General features: G+C 46.8%; 1 protein-coding gene across 2 annotated transcripts in view; it reads left to right on the forward strand.

The window, feature by feature from the left end:
• SORCS1 (sortilin related VPS10 domain containing receptor 1) overlaps positions 1-17555 on the forward strand; it is a 647341-nt gene that overhangs the window by 354997 nt on the left and 274789 nt on the right. The gene's annotated exons all lie outside the window — the stretch shown is intronic.

Raw genomic sequence — 17555 nt, forward strand, 5'->3', positions numbered from 1 at the left:
CTTTACCTCTGGGCCTGGTGCTGGACTGTCCTTTACCTCCGGGCCTGGTGCTGGACTGTCCTTTACCTCTGGGCCTGGTGCTGGACTGTCCTTTACCTCTGGGCCTGGTGCTGGACTGTCCTTTACCTCTGGGCCTGGTGCTGGACTCTCCTTTACCTCCGGGCCTGGTGCTGGACTGTCCTTTACCTGTGGGCCTGGTGCTAGATTGTCCTTTACCTACAAGCCTGGTGATGGACTGTCCTTTACCTCTGGGCCTGGTGCTGGACTCTCCTTTACCTCCGGGCCTGGTGCTGGACTGTCCTTTACCTGTGGTCCTGGTGCTAGATTGTCCTTTACCTCCGGGCCTGGTGATGGACTGTCCTTTACCTCCGGGCCTGCTGATGGACTGTCCTTTACCTCTGGGCCTGGTGATGGACTGTTATTTACCTCTGGGCCTGGTGATGGACTGTCCTTTGCCTCCGGGCCTGGTACTGGACTGTCCTTTACCTCCGGGCCTGGTGCTGGACTGTCCTTTACCTCCGGGCCTGGTGCTGGACTGTCCTTTACCTCTGGGCCTGGTGCTGGACTGTCCTTTACCTCTGGGCCTGGTGATGGACTGTCCTTTACCTTCGGCCTGGGGCTGGACTGTCCTTTACCTTCGGGCCTGGGGCTGGACTGCCCTTTACCTCTGGGCCTGGTGCTGGACTGTCCTTTACCTTCGGGCCTGGGGCTGGACTGTCCTTTACCTCTGGGCCTGGTGCTGGACTGTCCTTTACCTCCGGGCCTGGTGATGGACTGTCCTTTACCTTCGGGCCTGGGGCTGGACTGTCCTTTACCTCTGGGCCTGGTGATGGACTGTCCTTTACCTTCGGGCCTGGGGCTGGACTGTCCTTTACCTCTGGGCCTGGTGCTGGACTGTCCTTTACCTTCGGGCCTGGGCTGAGACTGTTATTTACCTCCGGGCCTGGTGCTGGATTGTCCTTTACCTCTGGTCCTTGTTCTCCCCCAAGTTTTCCTTCTTTTATACCAGTTTTCCAGCATAAAGGAAGACTCAAATCTATGGCAGCTTTTCAGTCTAGGTGCATGGGCTTTCGCAGGATGCTCTTAGTTTATGAGGAGGCCTGCACCTCACCGGCAGCGCAGGGTATATCAGTGTAAAATGCCGCTCTATGGTAAATTCCCTCCTTGTGCCGTTTTTTTTTTTAAGTGAATTTCCTGGTGACCAACTCCCTTTAAGGCGCAGTTCTAATGTTGCAGAAATGTCACAAAGATTTATTGTGGATTCTGCACCAAAAATCTGCAAAAACGTACAGAACAATTTGTGTGGACGGAGTCCTGAAAATCAAATCTGATCATCTGAACCTGCTGGGAGTTCATTGTGTCACATTGTGCAGAAAAGTGTTATTGCAGATTTCAACCTTTACAATTCAAAATCTGCTGCAAAAACGTGCAAAATCTACACCGGGAATCCTTTGTGATATGTGAATGAAGACTCGCTACAAATAATAGACTGGTTTGCGTTACCGTAGAAAATGAAACAATGATTTATTATGTCATTCATGAGGCTTTTCTCCTGCGCTCATTAATACCACATCCAGGCCTCCCCACAGGATAGCTCTTCTCATTGCCCCATCACCCTTACTTCTTCCTAAAATACCGTCTGCTTCAATGTATTTTTTCACGCATCATTTCTGCGTTATGTGAAAATCGCAGCATGTTCTATATTCTGCATTTTTCGCTCAGCCCTGGTCCCATAGAAGTGAATGGGGCTCCTGTGAAAAAACACATCGCATCCGGATGTAATGCAATTTTTCTGTGATGGTTGCTGGAGATGTTGTTTGTAAACCTTCAGTTTTTTTTTCACGTGAGTAAAAAAACGCATCAAAACTGATCGCATCTGCAAGGAAAAAAATGAAACACTGAACGCAATGGCAGACAAAACTGACTGAACTTGCTTGCAAAATGCTGCGAATTTCACTGAACGCACCCTGACAGCACAATCTGCATAGTTCGTGTGCAGGAGGCCTAAGGGTATCTGCACATGTTAGGTCCCTTGCAGACGAGCGTGTCCAGATAAGATCCGGATGCGTTGCAGCAAACCCGCGCGAGTAGGTACCCGATTGCAGTCAGTTTTGACTGCGATTGCGTTCCGTTGTTCAGTTTTTATCCCGCGGGTGCAATGCGTTTTGCACGCGCGTGATAAAAAACTGAATGTGGTACCCAGACCCGAACTTCTTCACAGAAGTTCAGGTTTGCGTTCAAGGTTGTGTAGATTGTATTATTTTCCCTTATAAAATTTTTTTTTTTATAATTTAACTCACCTTAATCCACTGGTCCATCACATGATCTTTCACCATGGTGATGGATCATGTGATGGACCATGTGATGCGTGCAGTGACGTCATCAAAGGTCCTTTTCCTGTGCACAGCAAAGAAGATGACAGAAGAGATGAGTTATATTTTTATTTTATTTTATTTTTAACCCCTCCAGCCCTATTGTACTATGCATTCTGTATTCAGAATGCTATTATTTTCCCTTAAAACCATGTGATAAGGGGAAATAATAATGATCGTGTCCCCATCCCGATCGTCTCCTAGCAACCGTGCATGAAAATCGCACCGCATCCGCACTTGCTTGCGATTTTCAAGCAGCCCCATTCACTTCTATGGGGCCTGCGTTGCGTGAAAAACGCTGAATATAGAACATGCTGCGATTTTCACGCATCGCACAAGTGATGCGTGAAAATCACCGCTCGTGTGCACAGCCCCATAGAAATGAATGGGTCCGGATTCAGTGCGGGTGCAATGCGTTCAACTCACGCATCGCACCCGCGCGGAAAACTCGCTCGTGTGAACCCAGCCTTATGGATTACATGCAGATTTTCTGGGCGGGATTCATGGCCGTGTTGTAGCCCGCAAACAACGCGTCCACAATACACGGGCACTGACCGCGTGCACCCCGCATCACGGATGCCAGACCCATTCACTCAAATGGGTCTGCAATCCGGGAGATGCGGTGCGGAACGTAGGCACAGATCGGAAGCCCACGGATGCACTGCTGTTTTGTGGTGCAGACAGTCGGATGCGGATCGCGGACCCCATTGAAGTGAAAGTCCGCAGCACAGTACCAGCAGAGATCAGACAAATCTCATGTCCGTTTTGCTTTTCTCTTCTGTGCAGAAATGGACCTGCCGTGCGGATCTTGAAATCCCCAGCGTGTCAATTGTTTGTGGCGACTTTTTTATGCAGATTTCACCTTTTGCAGCAAAACCTCATCAAATCTGCAACAAAACAGGCAAGTAACACGTGATTTTTGGTGCAGATTTAATGAAAAAACGCAAAGAAGTCTGCACAGAAATCTGTGATGATTTTCTGTTTGTAACCAAAAAATGCAAATTTCCAATTGAGGCTTTTGATGCGGATTTAATGCGCTTTTTCTGCAGATCTCACCCTTCCTTTGCCGCACCTAAAACGGCAAACATAATTGACGTGCTGCAGATTTCTAAATCCACGCGGCTGGTCATTCTCCGAGTGTACGTGAGATTTATCTGTTCCCATACACTTTGCTGGTACTGTATAACGCTGCGGTTTTTCTGTACATACCCGTAAATCCGCGTGCAGAATCCACACTGTGCACAGGTACCGTAGGGGGGAATTCACACCTCTGTGATAATTTACAGCATGCAAATGGCGGTTTTGGAAATCCTCCCAGAATTCCGCGGCGTGCTGCAGATGCAAAGGGTAAAGTCTATGGCAAGTCTGCAGGGAAATCTGCTGGTAACAAAACACTTTCTTGCAAATTGGTAGAAGATTTGTTGCAAAATTAGCAATGTATAGAAGAGGCCAGCGATTGTATCATCCCTGATGCCTCCTCCGTTTCCTCGTCTCACCTGCCCGGCTACTCTTGTATATTCTGATGATACAGGGGACTATTACATACAATCTCCTGTTCTTTTCATGTAATGAATAGACCTAATGACCGGCTCTCCACAATCAGCCGCACGCAGCATTAGGCCAGGGCCGCTTACAATGGTCTTTAAATTCCACCGTGAGATGATTACAGGGGGGGAAAAATGGGTAAAAGGCCGTTAATTAGGAGAATTTACTGACAAATAAGTATTTATGACGTCAGATGCTTCGATCCATTTCCAGCTTTTCAGGGAATAATCTGAGAGCAGTTCTGCAACTTCCCATGTGAATGGGAACATAGACAACCACCGGCTAAAAGCTTACACTTCTCACAGCTGAGGGTTTGTTACAGTACAGTTGTATCCTGTCTAGACATATCGGCAGCACAAATCTCTCTCCTCTCCTGATTGTTACAATGTATCCGCCTGGAGTTCAGCTGAGACACCATTGTCTAGACTGGATACAATTGTAACAAACTGTAAACTTTGAGATGCATTAAAGGAGATGGCTGAAAAAGCTGTTAAAGGGGTTGTCAGGATGGGTCACCACTGTCTGATTAATATCGGATGCGACACACTTCACCCCCCTGATCAGCTGTTCCCAAGTAGCTCCCCCCGCGGATCAGGTACCGATCCCGAGGATAGATCCCCAATAGTAAGATCTTGGACATCCCCTTTAAGATAAATTGATGTCACAGAAGGGGGCTGCTGTGTAGGGCTACGTGCACACGACCGTTGTGCGGTCCGCAAATCGCAGATCCACAAAACACGGATGGCGTCCGCATGCGTTCTGCAATTAGCGGGACGGCACGGACAGCCTTTAATATAACTGCCTATTCTTGTCCGCAAAGCGCAGACAAGAATAGGACAGGTCATGTTTTTTGGGCGGACCATGGAACGGAGCAACGGATGCGGACAGTGAATGGGTCCGCATCCAAGACGCAAAAACTGCGGACCAAAACAACGGCCGTGTGCATGAGGCCTGGCAGGGTGAGTCCATGTAGGGTTAATGGATGCCTAGATATGGATTACCCCAATGATAACCGGGGTCTCACCAAGACAAAACTCTAACCCCATAACTAGTTTCTGTCTGGTTCTGTGACTACTTTCCCATCATCCTCTCAGTTCAGTAGTTGAAACATTGGAAATGGAATGACTTGTATATTCTGGGTGTTTGGTTTCCTGACATTGATCAGGCTGAAGTCTGCACAGTCTTAGACAGAACGCAGACGAATGAAGAAGGAACTGCCAAGGTGTCGTCAGCTCAAGAACCATCACCACCGGGGGCGCTCTGGTGAAAGATGACGATAGAGCGAGGGGCGAGAGACATTCTGCACTTCTGTAATTATGTTCTCACTGCAGGAGCTGAAACAAGCAAAGAACAAAGGTTCCTGCAACACTTATACGTTCAGTGGCCATGTGGGTGTAACAGCGGCCTACAGGACATGTGGTGGACCTGCCGGGTCACTAATGGATTTGGCATAGGGTTCAATAAAGGAGTAAAGCCCTAAGGATTGGGAATTCTTCACTATTAACCCCCTTGCTACTAGTGATGAGCGGGAGGTGCCATATTCGATTTCGACGAAATTAGCAAATATTCACTAGAATATTCGTCTCATATTCGTCGAAATCGAATATTCGTCATTATTCTAGTTATCGCGATTAATATGCGATTTAAATAATCGCGTATTGCGATTTTAAATTAAGGTAACTTTCCTATTGGTTTGATATCTAGAATTAGCGAAGAAGACGAATATGACCAATGTATTCGTCATATTCCTCAAACGAAGATAACAAAGTATTCTCCATGTTCGTTTTAGCTCCATATTCGTCAACTTCGCTAATTCTAGCAATCAAATAGGAAGGTTGACTATAGAGACAGCTGTGTTTAATTCGCTATGCGATTATATTACTTTGCTTTTTTTATAAATAGAATAATTATAATAATTATCAAGTATTATAATTATTCTATTTATAAAAAAAAAAGCTAAGTAATATAATCGCATAGCGAATTAAACACAGCTGTCTCTATAGTCAACCTTCCTATTTGATTGCATAGAATTAGCGAAGTTGACGAATATGGAGCTAAAACGAAGATGGAGAATACTTTGTTATCTTCGTTTTGAGGAATATGACGAATACATTCGTCATATTCGTCATCTTCGCTAATTCTACCAAGCCAACCATAGTAAACCAGCTCTAAGTTGAAATCGCAATGCGATTACTTCAAGTTATATTCATTATTTCAACTTAATTCTCACATCCGACAGTACATTCTAGTATGGAGGCGTTCCCATGTTGATGGGGACGCTCCATGAGCACGGAAGTCGTCAGAAGCGGTAACGGGCACTGACTGGAGCAGCCAGGAAGCCAGGAATCCTAAGGACAGGTAAGAACTACTTTTGGGAAGTGGGAAAGAAAAAAACATAACAATAAAAAATAAAAATAAAAACAAATATTCGAAATAGCGAATTTATAGCACTATATTCGAAATATTCGCGAATTAGCAAAGTGCCGATATTCGCAAAAAAAAATTGCTATTTGAATATTCGCTCTTAACACTACTTGCTACCCTCAGGGTAGTCTCAGTTGCAAAATGATGCCCTTATATTGTAGTTGCTGCATTACATTGGCAATGAAGACTGTGAGAATACAGTTCCTTAAAGGGGAAGTCTTATCAAGACGACCAATGAGTAGATATTTCCTATCATATTTCCTACTCAGAACCGACAGCTATTAGCAACAGCAGAAGTTTGCTGAAAAAACAGACTCTTGCTCAAGTAGACCCAGCAGAGTTTCTCTGGAAAAACCTACCCTTGGTTTAACATACCCAGCAGAGGCTCACTGGGGAAAAAAATTACACTTGCTCTAACAGACCAAGTAGAACTTGACTTCAAAAAACTACTCTTGCTCAAGCAGAGCCAATAGTGGTTCTCTGGAAAAAAAGACTCTTGCTCTAGCAGAGCCATTAGAACTTCACTGGAAAAACGACTCTTGCTCTTGCAGACCCAACAGAGGTTCTCTCATAAAAAAAAATGACGCTTGATCTAGCAGACCCAACAGAGATTCTCTGGAAAAAAGTTACTCTTGCTCTAGCAGACCCAACAGAGGTTCTTTGGGAAAAAAAAGACTCTTGCTCAAGCAGAGCCAATAGTAGTTCTCTGGAAAAAAAAAAGACTTTTGCTCTAGCATACCAGTAGAACTTCACTGGAAAAAAACAACTTTTGCTCCACCAGACCCAACAGAGGTTCACTGGAAAACAAAATGACTCTTGCTCTAGCAGACCCAACAGAGGTTCTCTGGAAAACAAAATTACTCTTGCTCTAGCAGACCCAGTAGAACTTCTCTGGAAAAAACGACTCTTGCTCTAGCAGACCCAACAGAGGTTCTCTGGTAAAAAAAATTACTCTTGCTCTAGCAGACCCAACAGAGGTTCTCTGGTAAAAAAAAAATTACTCTTGCTCTAGCAGACCCAGTAGAACTTCACTGATAAAAAAACAACTCTTGCTCTAGCAGACCCAACAGAGGTTCTCTGGAAAAAAAATTACTCTTGCTCTAGCAGACCCAGTAGAACTTCACTGGAAAAAAACAACTCTTGCTGTAGACGACCCAACAGAGGTTCTTTGGAAAAAAAAGGACTCTTGCTCAAGCAGAGCCAATAGTAGTTCTCTGGGGAAAAAAGACTCTTGCTCTAGCAGACCCAGTAGAACTTCACTAGAAAAAACGACTTACTCTAGCAGACCCAACAGAGGATCACTGGAAAAAATGACTCTTGCTCTAGCAGACCTAAGAGAGGTTCTCTGGGGGAAAAAAAAGACTCTTGCTCTAGCAGACCCAGTAGAACATCACTGGAAATAACGACTCTTGCTCTAGCAGACCCAACAGAGGTTCTCTGGAAAAAAAATGACTCTTGCTCTAGCAGACCCAACAGAGGTTCACTGAAAACACGACTCTTGCTCTAGCACAGGGATCAGCAACCTCTGGCACACCAGCTGTTCTGACACTACAACTCCCACAATACTCCGTTTACTTCTATGGAAGTTGCAAGAACAGCTGAGTGTGCATGTTGGGAGTTGTAGTTTTACAGCAGCTGGAGTGCTGAAGGTTGCTGATCCGTGCTCTAGCAGACGTACGGATGTGTCTATCTTTACATGGACTCAACATATCCAACACATATTTTCAAGAATTTATTGTCCATTATGAATTACTGTATGTTGACTGGATGGACTGGACTGCCGCTGATCGGGAGATGTTCTATTTCTAATATGGCGGCCGGCAACCAGTAAAATGGACGCGCTGGATCCATAAATTGAGTTTTATGCTCATTTATCAAAACGAGGCAAAGCAAATAAAGTTTCTTCCTCTTCCTGCCGCGGATGATGAATTGCCGCCTAGAGTTGGGTTTCAGGGGTCCGTGTCGAATTTATTGACTTTCTATGAAAAGTGATTAATCAATGGGACGGAGCGTATTGTACATGGCAGGATGGCGGCAGCGCATGAACAGGACGAAGACTGCCCTGGAAGGATGGGAGTGCTCCTTGTATTACATTTACAGGCAGCAGCTGGTAATATTCTCTGAGCTCAAAGAAGATGAGACCACCGAATATAACAGAGACAGTCTATACAGTCTATATGTAAGGTGGGGGAGGGGTGGTAGTGAATGGTCCACAGCATAAGAGGCCAACCTGCATCACTGTGGGGGCCACATAATGAACACAAAGGGAAGGCACAATGCTCATAAAATGAGCCCTTTATGTATATGTGTAAAGAAGGACCCCCATAATAGACCCAGTAACTTCACTCCATAGCAGAATCTGTCTCCGCTTCTCATAACACAGCCAGTCACACTTCTCCTACATAACAGAGGCGCTTACAGTGCCCCCCACAGTAATTACAGTACCCCATCATGAAGCTAATTAGCCCCCCATAATAGAGCTGATTACAGTACTCCCATAATAGAGCTGATTACAGTACCCACAGTACCCCCATAATAGAGCTGAGCACTATACCCCCATCATAGAGCTGATTACTGTACCCCATAATAGAGTTACAGTACCCCCATAATAGAGCTGATTACTGTACCCCATAATAGAGCTGATTACAGTACCCCCATAATAGAGCTGATTACTGTACCCCATAATAGAGCTGATTATTGTACCCCATAATAGAGCTGATTACAGGACCCCCATAATAGAGCTGATTACTGTACCCCATAATAGAGCTGATTACTGTATCCCATAATAGAGCTGATTAGAGTACCCCATAATACAGCTGATTACTACACCCCCATAATAGAGCTGATTATAGTACACTCATAATAGAGCTGATTACAGTACCCCATAATACAGCTGATTACTATACCCCCATAATAGAGCTGATTACTTCCCCACCCCCTATAAAAGAGATGATTACAGTACCCCATAATAGAGCTGATTACTGTACCCCCATAATGGAGCTAAATACTGTACCCCCATATTATAGCTGATTACAGTACTCCTTACGGTATTCCCATAATAGAGCTGATTATGGTACCCCTTTAATAGAGATTTTTACAAAACCCCCTACATTAGAACCAGTTACAGTCCCCCATAACACAAGGCAGCCGCAGAACCCTCCAGTCCTAGTGTCCCCACCACAGAGCCGGCCTCACAACCCCCTGCCATGAAATGCACTTTATATTGAATACGTTTTGAATACGTTTTCCGGATGTGGAATGAAACTGAAACAATGTAGTCACCAAACACAGTAAGAGCAGGCGGTTTCACCCTGCCAGTGCTGTACGGCCAGAGGGGAGACCATGTGTTTTAGGGGCTTGACAGCCATTGGCTTAGTGCTCATGAAGAGGATCCGTCCCCTGCCCTGACTGACCACTGGTGGTGATAAAACCTGATACCATGGGGTGGTATCTCCATAACTATCCCTGACCACTCTGTTCATCCTATGACTTGTGATGTGGGACGTTGGGTGTTCGATGACCCGATATAGGAAAGTGGCAAACACAAGGGTCCTTGAAAATCAAAACTCTTCACCCCAAGGAGGCACAGAGCTTACTGGTTACTCTCAGATGAGGCACAAAATACAGACAGTGCAGTATCACCACGCCTGTTGGCGCAGTCAGTGATGGCTATGGGCATTCAACTCTGTTACGCCCCTCTCTGGGACCCAACCAGCATGGGCGTATGCTCAACAGAGGTTCTGGAGCCAACTAACCCTATTAAGACTTGCTTCCCCACCAACCAGAGTGCCATGGGGCAAAGTCGATGCACTTCTATGCTTTCTGATGTCAACTTGTGTTGCCAGGCTGCAGTTGTAGAATGGTGGCCATGTCCCAAACTGCTGGCCAGTTCCACCACTGCCACTGGGAAGAAGAAAGAAAAGAATGCACGTACTTTCAGTGCCTGCTCATGGTGTATCTTGGCCTACCCCTGGGGCACACTCTTCCAGATGCCCTTCGCTGGCCTCCTTGTCAGAGCTGGCCGGCCTCATGAAGTGTGACAGCTGCTTCTTATCTGTGTGCCCTCGATGCCTCCGCACCGTCCATCATCCTGACCTCCAGTTTCTTGTTTACTATGGTGCTCACTGGTTGAGCATTGGCAGCGCTTTTTCAGTAACGCCGCCCGCCCCACTTATCGTGCCACAATACTAAAAGGTAGTTTTATCACCCGGCTAAAAGCACTCAAGAGTTTTCTGTATAAAACTTTTTATTGAACATTAAAGTATAAACACTTTGATTGCACATGTACATTACAATGTATAAATCATCCAGCATAGTGACATCAATGAGAAGCATGACATATGCAGAGCTAAGGAAGAGAGGAGTATTTAAATAAAATACAATAACATAAAATATGAATAATTAAATAGATATGGATAAATAACTGTTTAAATAAACAAATAGATGAGTAAAAAGTAAAAAATATTAAATAAAAAAGATTAGTATTGGCGAAGGTCACCAGGGCGAGTATAGGTTGTGTAATTAAACCCATTCTATTTATGAGCTGTCCATGGTACACCAAAGTTCTTCTAGCCAAGCAATGGTCATGTGTGGACCAAATACTTTAGGACTTCACAAGAACCCTTCACATAGACATCTCAAGACGGGGATCGGGCCACATCAGGACCTTGGTATCTTTTTATGTAGACTGGTTGCTGGACCTGAATATTTTCCAAGGTTGCCACAATTTAGAATATAAAGGATGTGTTCTTTGTTCTCCTCCAGATTTTGTCTATTTCCGACTAACCTCGTCTCTTTTTGGGGGTCTCCATCTCCATCTGTTTAGCAGGTCTGTCTTTGCCTATTTTCACCATATCAGCAAAGTTATAGCAAGTTAGCAGTGGAACACGGGTTTGTGGAGCAGCAGCTCGAGCTCAAGCGTCCACCATGCAAGCAGTCAGGCTCCTCATCCACTCGAGAGTTTTAATGAAGCCTTGTGCGTACAGACAATGTATCTGGGAGGCGGGGGTCCTCCGGCGGGTTTAATGGATCAGACGAGGCTCTTTCTTCTGGTTTCTTGCTGGGGGGGGGGGCCAGAGGTTCCTTATGGTGGCGCACTGCGAAGCTGACGAGGTACTTACACAATGAGAGTCATTTATGAAAACAGCCGCCTTGCTCCAGAGCATAACTCCAACTGGGTAAATGTTTTTTGAAAGTTCTTGCTTGGGGGAAGGTTTAACCCATTAACGGGGTGGTCTGTTTTTAGAAAACCCTTTCTCATGCACCACATGCTAAGTTAATATAGAGGGGTTCCTCGGGTTAGGACCCTCACCTCTTGTCCAGAGCAGTTCTAGAGGACCGATCCTGTCCTACATTACACAGACATCCCACGGATGTTAATGGACACTATGTAGTACATCATCTCTATACTGCCGAATTTAACCCCTACAGTTCAATATTGGCCTTAAAGGGGAATTCCCATCCACCACATTTATGGCTTATCATCTGGGAATTCTTGCATGCAAGTAATGGAAAGATACTATTAAGATGGACATAAACATTGCAGTAAATATATGCCACCCCCCCCTCCATCTTTTACATTTCCCTCTCAACTGCATTAATATATGGAGACCTAAGGCTGTCGGCAAACTACAAGTCTCAGCATGTCCTCGTGTCCTTGATCTTTCCCTCCTTGATGTGGAAGCTGAAACGCGATTGACCTCTATATATGGGGAGAACATTGCAGCTCGGCTGCTGTTGTGACTACAACTCTCAGCATGATCTCTTCTTGATCCTGAAGATCAAATGGTGTGAACTGCTGTTGTCTTGTGGGGAACTACAACTCTCAGCATCACCTTAGTGCGTTATTTCTTAAGAGCATGGTGGTGGCCGCTTCTTCCATTTTACAGAAGTTTATGGCTTTGAAGCAGTTGTTGAACTACAAGTCTCAGCGGTGACGGATGGACGGTGATCGGGCCTCGTGAACAGGGTCGCTCCTTGGTCCCTGGCAGTCAGTGGTGTATGTCCAATGGGCTGCTCCCTTTCACAGGTCATGGGTTAACTGCTGCGTTTTGTGTTACACCATGTTCACAATGGACAGGTTGTGCAGTGCAAAGGATAGGAGTTTTTAAAGCCCCATTCGCACATTGCAGAGAAATCAGTGCAGAATTAAAGATCACGCATCAGCAGGATCAACCCCAGCAGATGAGACATGTCGTTGGGTGGGGTTGATCCTGCTTATTAAAATGATGCCTGTCTTGTGAAAATCTGTTGCAGCGTTCCTGAGAAAAAAAATACTTTTGTCCTTTATGCAAATGAAGGCTTCAGTGCACTGAGGGGCGTGGCCGGCACTTGAAAACTGAGGTGCGCTAAGCAGCTAGACCCCACCCCTTCATTTGCATAAATAATAAAAAGGCTTTTTTTTCTAAGGAACGCAGCAACCGATTTTCACAAGACAGGTATTATTTTAATCAGCAGGATTCACCCTACCGGGCAGTATGTTCACTGTAATAGGGTTTGCTGTAATAGGGTTGATCCTGCTGCCCAGTGCCCTTTACTGTGGAAATCTACAGCATGCACTATTCTGAGGTGGTGTCCATTACACCTGGCGATAGCTAGTGTGGGTGCTCTAAATCAATGTGTTATGCAAATAGCATAGTAGGCGGGATGCGATAGTGGCGTAGTAGGCGGGATACGATAGTGCCGTAGTAGGCGGGATACGATAGTGGCGTAGTAGGCGGGATACGATAGTGGCGTAGTATGCGGGATACGATAGTGGCGTAGTATGCGGGATACGATAGTGGCGTAGTAGGCGGGATACGATAGTGCCGTAGTAGGCGGGATACGATAGTGGCGTAGTATGCGGGATACGATAGTGGCGTAGTAGGCAGGATACGATAGTGCCGTAGTAGGCGGGATACGATAGTGGCGTAGTAGGCGGGATACGATAGTGGCGTAGTAGGCGGGATACGATAGTGGCGTAGTATGCGGGATACGATAGTGGCGTAGTAGGCGGGATACGATAGTGGCGTAGTAGGCGGGATACGATAGTGGCGAAGTATGCGGGATACGATAGTGGCGTAGTAGGCGGGATACGATAGTGGCGTAGTAGGCGGGATACGATAGTGGCGTAGTAGGCGGGATACGATAGTGGCGTAGTAGGCGGGATACGATAGTGGCGTAGTAGGCGGGATACGATAGTGGCGTAGTAGGCGGGATACGATAGTGGCGTAGTAGGCGGGATACGATAGTGGCGTAGTAGGCGGGATACGATAGTGGCGTAGTGAGCGGGGAACGATAGTGGCGTAGTAGGCGGGATACGATAGTGGCGTAGTAGGCGGGATACGATAGTGGCGTAGTAGGCGGGATACGATAGTAGCGTAGTAGGCGGGATACGATAGTGGCGTAGTGAGCGGGATACGATAGTGGTGTAGTAGGCGGGATACGATAGTGGCGTAGTGAGCGGGATACGATAGTGCCATAGTAGGCGGGATGCGATAGTAGTGTAGTAGGCGGGATGCGATAGTAGCATAGTAGGAGGTATACGATAGTGGCGTAGTGAGCGGGATACGATAGTGCCATAGTAGGCGGGATGCGATAGTGGCGTAGTAGGCGGTATACGATAGTGGCGTAGTAGGCGGGATACGATAGTGGCGTAGTAGGCGGGATACGATAGTGGCGTAGTGAGCGGGATACGATAGTGGCGTAGTGAGCGGGATGCGATAGTGTCGTAGTAGGCGGTATACGATAGTGGCGTAGTAGGCGGGATACGATAGTGGCGTAGTAGGCGGGATACGATAGTGGCGTAGTGAGCGGGATGCGATAGTGTCGTAGTAGGCGGGATACGATAGTGGCGTAGTGAGCGGGATACGATAGTGGCGTAGTAGGCGGGATACGATAGTGGCGTAGTAGGCGGGATACGATAGTGGCGTAGTGAGCGGGATACGATAGTGGCGTAGTAGGCGGGATACGATAGTGCCGTAGTAGGCGGGATACGATAGTGGCGTAGTGAGCGGGATACGATAGTGGCGTAGTGAGCGGGATACGATAGTGGTGTAGTAGGCGGGATGCGATAGTGGCGTAGTAGGCGGGATACGATAGTGGCGTAGTAGGCGGTATACGATAGTGGCGTAGTAGGCGGGATACGATAGTGGCGTAGTAGGCGGGATACGATAGTGGCGTAGTGAGCGGGATGCGATAGTGTCGTAGTAGGCGGGATACGATAGTGGCGTAGTGAGCGGGATACGATAGTGGCGTAGTAGGCGGGATACAATAGTGGCGTAGTAGGCGGGATACGATAGTGGCGTAGTAGGCGGGATACGATAGTGGCGTAGTGAGCGGGATACGATAGTGGCGTAGTGAGCGGGATACGATAGTGGCGTAGTAGGCGGGATACGATAGTGGCGTAGTAGGCGGGATACGATAGTGGCGTAGTGAGCGGGATACGATAGTGGCGTAGTAGGCGGGATACAATAGTGGCGTAGTAGGCGGGATACGATAGTGGCGTAGTAGGCGGGATACGATAGTGGCGTAGTGAGCGGGATACGATAGTGGCGTAGTGAGCGGGATACGATAGTGGCGTAGTAGGCGGGATACGATAGTGGCGTAGTAGGCGGGATACGATAGTGGCGTAGTGAGCGGGATACGATAGTGGTGTAGTAGGCGGGATGCGATAGTGGCGTAGTAGGAGGTATACGATAGTGGCGTAGTAGGCGGTATACGATAGTGGCATAGTAGGCGGGATACGATAGTGCCGTAGTAGGCGGGATACGAAAGTGGCGTAGTGAACCGTGGACATTCATCTATGAATGCTACCCCTGTACATCACATCAAAAAAGTTTGGCACATGCCCCGCTTGCACAATATTTTGCAACTTTTTGAGGATTTTCCAAAAAAGTGAGTGAAGCGGGTAGTGGGCAGTGCTGGGTCCGGGCATAGCCAGCCCGGCATTATTTATTATAAGGGACCTGGTGCAGATTATACCAGAAAGCTACACGAGATCTCTTGCTGGCGTATATTTCAGTTTCCGTGGATTCGCCACAATTATCACGAGTCGTTCATATCTTAATTGTGACTTATCTGATTGGGGGGGGGGGGGGGTACATTAAAATCAATGCTGGTCCTTCTTCTTCTTCTAAACGGCCCCCTATGTGCCCATGTGCATCTGCATGTCTATGGTGGGTGTACATACTTGGATGCATGCAGTGCACATGCTTAGGTGTAATCATGCGTGTAACTGGCCACGTGGATGTGCATGTGCCGCGTGTAGTATGTAGTGATGACACGTGTGTCTGTAGACGTAGGAGGCGTGTACATGTGACACCTAGAACGTGGATCGGCTGAGTTACTTACAGTTACTAGACAGGTGTCTTTGAAAGCAGGGCGACAACCGCTGTATGCGCAGGGGTGTCAGCCATATCAGTTGTCAGCCTGTATTACATGCTGTGAGGACCTATCATGGCAGGACTTCTCAGGCTCGCCCTTCTGGGGTCCTGGAAAGCTGAGTGACAGCTCCTACGGGGTTAATGTCAGAGGACACATCACTGCTTATAGGGTTCGTCTCATGAAGACATAAATATAGGCATCTATTAAACCGGTCCCCGCTCCTGACATGGAAGGAATCGTATTCCACACCTCTCTATTTTGTGCCGTCCCTCGATTATTCCTACTGGAAGTTTATGTCTAAAGGCCTTTGAGTGTTACCAGTTGGGGGTGTGTCCCTGCAGAGTCTGACACTGTCCAATCAGTCCTAGCAGCGCCCCAGGACACACCCCCAACTAGTTACACCCAGTTGGACCTTTATTTGTAAGCTTTTAGTAGGAATCGTGGAGGAATGGCATAAAATAGAGCGATAAGAATCAATGCTCCAGAAAGCAGACACGTCCGGAGAGGTGACCGCTCCTCGTTAGGGCTCGTTAACGCAAAAGTTTTTAAGTTTTTTGTGTTCTATTTACAGGCCGTATACGGAACCATTCACTTCCGCAAAAAAAAAACGGAATGTACTCCGTATGCATTCCGTTTCCGTATTTCCATTTTTCCGTTCAAAGATAGAACATGTCCTATTACTGCCCGCAAATCACGTTCCGTGGCTCCATTCAAGTCAATGGGTCCGCCAAAAAAACGGAATGTACTCCGTATGTCTTCCGTATCCGTTCCGTTTTTTTGCGGAACCCTCTATTGAAAATGTTATGCCCGGCCCAATTTTTTCTATGTTATTACTGTATACTGTAAACGGAACGGAACTGGAAACTCAACTGAAACGAAAAACGGATCTGTTAAAAAACGCCCCGCAAAACACTGAAAAAGCCATACGGCCGTGTGAACGAGCCCTTACAGGGGAAATGTAATATGGACGGGATGCATTCAGCATAGTCTCCCCACTTTGGCTCCTTGATGGGGCCCCCTGGGCCCCCTGTACAGCGTCCTCATGCCCTATTATTAGTCTTTATCAGACAACCTCCTGTATGTCACCCAGCTTGCATGATGGGACTTGTAGTTCTACAAAAGCCAGTGAAGGGTTACATTAGAGGCTGACTGGTTTTACCATCGTCCATATCCAGTGGAAGCCCCCCTCCCCCCCCCCTATACCCGCTATTGGCTCCTCGCGGCTTCTTCTTCCTGTGCGCCACGTTCCCTCCAGGCGTTTACTTGTCCCAGCCGCAAACTTTCTGCGCAAGCGCCTTGAGACCGTGATTGATGTCATTAGCGGCAAAGTAACCGATCCGATCGTTAAAATGAGGATAACCACCATTTTACGCATTTTAAAGTGACAGCGCGCTTTTTATTGTGAAGCAAAAGACCCAGACTAAGCAAAAATCTGTAATATTTCATTAATATGCACAGTTCTAACAAGGATTTGGAGGCTAAGTCCATTTTATTAATGTTTCCATCCGTTACACCATGCGAGCGGCACAGCGCCATCAATAATGCAGCGCGGGATTATCCGATAATTCCTGCTCGCGTCTGATCAGAATTCTAATGCCAGGAACGGTTCTTATCAATTCGTCATTGTGTCGTTGGGTTGGAAACATTGTAGCAGCGTTTATATCCAGGACATTGGACACGGATGACAGGTCTCCAACGTTCCTTCTGCTGCTCCGATGTACGACCGGAATAAAAATCTCCTTCCGTTTTGGGTATACAGCTCCCATGCAGATCTATGCAACTCCACCTTAAAGGGGTTTTCTGAGATTTTTATACGGATGATGACCTGTCCTCTGGACCCCCCGGGACCCC

This window comes from Bufo bufo, chromosome 6, assembly GCF_905171765.1.
Source record: "Bufo bufo chromosome 6, aBufBuf1.1, whole genome shotgun sequence".
NCBI classification, from domain to species: domain Eukaryota; kingdom Metazoa; phylum Chordata; class Amphibia; order Anura; family Bufonidae; genus Bufo; species Bufo bufo.